Consider the following 3,888-nt stretch of genomic DNA (forward strand, 5'->3'; position numbering starts at 1 on the left):
TCATTAAATTTAGTACTAGGAACGATGCTTACCACATTGATATTAACAGTTTTAATGTTTTTGGGGTTTATCACCGTGTCACTTGGTAACTGGCCTTTTGCTTTCTTCAATATCGCCACTTCACTTGCAAGTTGACCCATTTGGGTGGTCAAAGTTTGAATTGCTTTATCGCGGGCCTCGTCCTTTTGCATCTGAACCTCATCACGTTGATTCATTCGTTGCATTTCAACTTGCATCGCCTTCAACATCTCCATTACTTCGTTTCCACCCGAAGAGCTTTGACCCATTTGATATTGCCTTTGAAATCCTTGGTTTCCTTGGAAATTCGGGTTAACTTGATTTGAAGGGTTCCCATATCGGAAATTTGGGTGGTTCCTCAACCCGGGGTGGTAAGTGTTGGAATTCATGTTGTAGTTCCTACCACCCCCTCCTTGACCTTGTACCGCATGAACTTCTTCATATTGCCCATCCACCATTCCTTGGCAATTTTCAGCCGCATGACCTATTTCATTACACAATGCACACACATCATAAATTTGATTAGTAGTTTGAACCTTACCATCGTCAACTGCATGAACTTGCGATCTCGTGACAGCCGGTCGTGCTCTCCTTGATGCTTGAGCTTTCCTCTTTGAAGTAATTGCCATTTGCTCCAAAAATTCTAAATCGTCATTTTCATAATTCGTGCCAAATGTGCCATTTGTGATTGACATTAAGTCACGAGCATCTTCGGCACACAACCCCTCGTGGAAGGCATTCATCAACTCCCAAAGTTCAATTCCATGATGAGGACAATTTTTAATCATCATATTAAAGCGCTCGAAGGCTTCATGAAACATTTCGCCTTGTTGTTGTTGGAAACTCCTCAACCCTTTCCTCGCATCATTGGTCTTTTGGCGGTATAAAACTCGTCTAGGAAAATTTGTTGCATTTCCGCCCAAGTATAAATAGATGCCAAAGGCAAAGTGTAGAACCACTTCTTTGCCTTATCCTCCAAAGAAAATTGAAATAATACCAACTTGATATCATCGGCCGAAAAACCTTGACTCCCAAGAGTATTGCAAATTGAGTCATAGGCCTCCAAATGGAAATAAGGCTCCTCCGTTGCTAGCCCCTTGTATTTCGGCAAACTTTGTAAAGAATTTGTTCTTACTTCAAAAGTTCTCCCTTGGTTGTTATGAGGAATAACCACCGGTGAAGGGTTGTGAGTAATCACCGGCCGAAAATGCGCTTCAATACCCCTCGCATGCTCTCTAAGATGCCTCCTTGGTACACCAAACCTACCCCTTGGACGAACTCCCATTGGTCTTGGAATGTGCCCTTGTGGTACATTTGGTTGTTGAAATTGTTGTTGTGGCACCGGTGGGTTTTGAATTGGCCTTTGGAAGTGTGGTTGCACATTTTGTGGGCGAACTTGTTGCAAAGGTACCGGACGTTGCAATTGCGGCCCTTGTGGCCTAGGCCTCACATGTTGGGGTATGAGTTGTTGTTGTTGCACTCCACCAACATTCGGCATTACTTGCATTTGGCCTTGCATATAACCGTATTCCCCTTGATCTCCATCACCTCCGTAAGCATACCCATCTTCATCATACCCCTCAAACTCCTCAAATCCTTCATCATACCCATCTCCTTGAATCCCCAAAGATTGCCCAAATGGTAAAGTCGAGTATTGGAAACCCGGCTGGTTTGATGGTCGAAACGGTGGAGCATGGACAATGGACGAAATTGGTGCTATGGTATGGCTTGAATATGACGGACCCGCACCCGGAAAGAAATGGGATAATGGTGGTATAGTAGTGGAAGGGTTAAATGTGATGGTTGGTTCTTCTGGTGTAGTAATGGGCTGTGTGGTGTTGGTTGATGTGACATTTTGAAGTATGGTGGGTTCGGTAGTATTTGGTGGAATGGTGGTACTTGGTGAAGGTTGAGTGGATGTTGGTATAAATGATGAGGTGGATTCACCCGTAGTGGGTGGTGGTGGTGGTGGATCCATGTATCGAAGTGGTGTAATCGGTGTAATTGGTGTTGTTGGTGATCTGCTGATTGTATTTTCCCGTAACAAAATTCGGTTTGCTCGCAAAGTTCGCTCGATTTCCAGATCAAACACTAGTGGTGAAAGCTTATGAGAGCTTCTAGTACGCATGCACCTGTAAATACCTGCACACTAAACACACCTCGCGTAAACCAGAAAAATAACAAACTCAAAGCAAGAACAAAAATAACACACGTTGCGCACTACTCCGCGGCAATGGCGCCAAAATTTGACGTGATGTTGTGGTCACAATCAAATTTAATCCCAATAACAACTATATAGATAGCGGTAAGTGGGTATCGAACATAGGGAGTTTGTGGAATATGTGCTATCTCGATGTATGTCTAACTTCACTAAAGTAAACTATATTGAAAGAAAAATAAATTCAAGAGTGGGTTTGATTGGTTGATTTTTAAAACTAAGATTAACTAATTAAATTGCAAAAGAAAAGTTTTTTTTTTTTTTTTGTAAACAATTAGAGACGAGTGACCATCTTTAGTTTCCGGTTTGCTTCAACATTTGTGCTATCATTCACTAGAAAGAACTACATAGACATAGTTCATGTGCAATTATTTGTTGTGATGAAAGGGAACTAAGTACTCAGATTCCTAGAACGTGAGGTTGTTACCCGATGACCAATTGACCCTTACCCGATCCTAGTTCTACCCATGATATCTCGATTGCCAACGGCACCAAGAACGTATGGTTTCAAAATAGAATAATCATAAGCATCAACAATTTACAAGCAAATAAGAACACACCATGATAAATAAAACATAAATTCAATTTACCATTCTAGAAATATGAAATCAAGCACAATTGTCTCTACAAACTTTCAACTAAAGATGACCATAAAGAGTTTAGCTATCCATGGCTTGAACAACCATCCCCTACCAAGTCTCCATGTTCATGTGAATCAAAAACACCAACAAATTGTTTAGAGATTGTTTTGAACCAAGAAAAACAAGCCAAAATCGCCCAAGAAGTGCCCCAAATTCGTTCACCAACCAAGCATAACCGATTGGCAATGATAAGTCCCCATAAATCCCCTCAAATTGGCCATTAAATGAGGAAGTTACATTTTTGGATCAGTCGGAGCCGTAAGCTACGCCTCCCAGCCGTAGCTTACGGCAGGCAGCAGGTCAACAAGTCAGCATATGGCCGTAACCTACGGCCACCTGCCGTAGGTTACGGTGATCAGTGAGTCTTACGGCTGATCTCTCCTGTCTTACGGCTATGCATCCACCAAGATCATGGGAGCCGTAACCTACGGCCCTTAGCCGTAGGTTACGGCTGTCAGTGATATTTTGTTCTTTGTTTCTTTATGTATATCCAATCCCTTCACTTTGAGTTTCCATCAACTCCCGACATGCATCCAACCTTCTAAAACTTGTATCTTGAGCATTATAACACCTGCACATCAAATCATCTAGTGGTTATCATGTTCAAGCAATTAACCGGGCAAAATATGGAATTTTATTCTATTTAAAGCACTTAAGGGTTGTCCTACGGACCACCCGTCACAGATATGACTCAAAATCCCAATCTCAGCCGAGGCCATGTGGGATTTGCAAATCAACTGAGCATAAGACCCTAGAATGCAAGAAACTGAAAGATGCAACTTGCTATAGTTGCAATGAAAAAGGGCATATCAAGACAAATTGCCCAAAAGCTGCGAAGAAAGCTGATGAAGGGAAGAAGACCAATGCGAGAGTCTTTCAGATGAACGCACAGGAGGTGATCCAGAATGATAATGCCATAACAGGTGTAACACCTCGAAAATTTACGTCCAATGATGTATTGACACGTGTCATAGACTTTGCATATGCAAAAACAAACTTTAGAGGGACTAA

At 42.0% G+C, this 3,888-nt stretch overlaps 1 non-coding gene across 1 annotated transcript; it reads left to right on the top strand.

Annotated features, from left to right (window-relative positions):
- The first annotated feature begins 777 nt into the window (after positions 1-777).
- Positions 778-883, top strand: LOC118489533. The gene has a single exon (XR_004887553.1). It is a non-coding gene; the product is annotated as a small nucleolar RNA R71 (small nucleolar RNA).
- Positions 884-3,888: the final 3,005 nt, after the last annotated feature.

Source organism: Helianthus annuus, chromosome 17 (assembly GCF_002127325.2).
Source record: "Helianthus annuus cultivar XRQ/B chromosome 17, HanXRQr2.0-SUNRISE, whole genome shotgun sequence".
Lineage (NCBI taxonomy): Eukaryota > Viridiplantae > Streptophyta > Magnoliopsida > Asterales > Asteraceae > Helianthus > Helianthus annuus.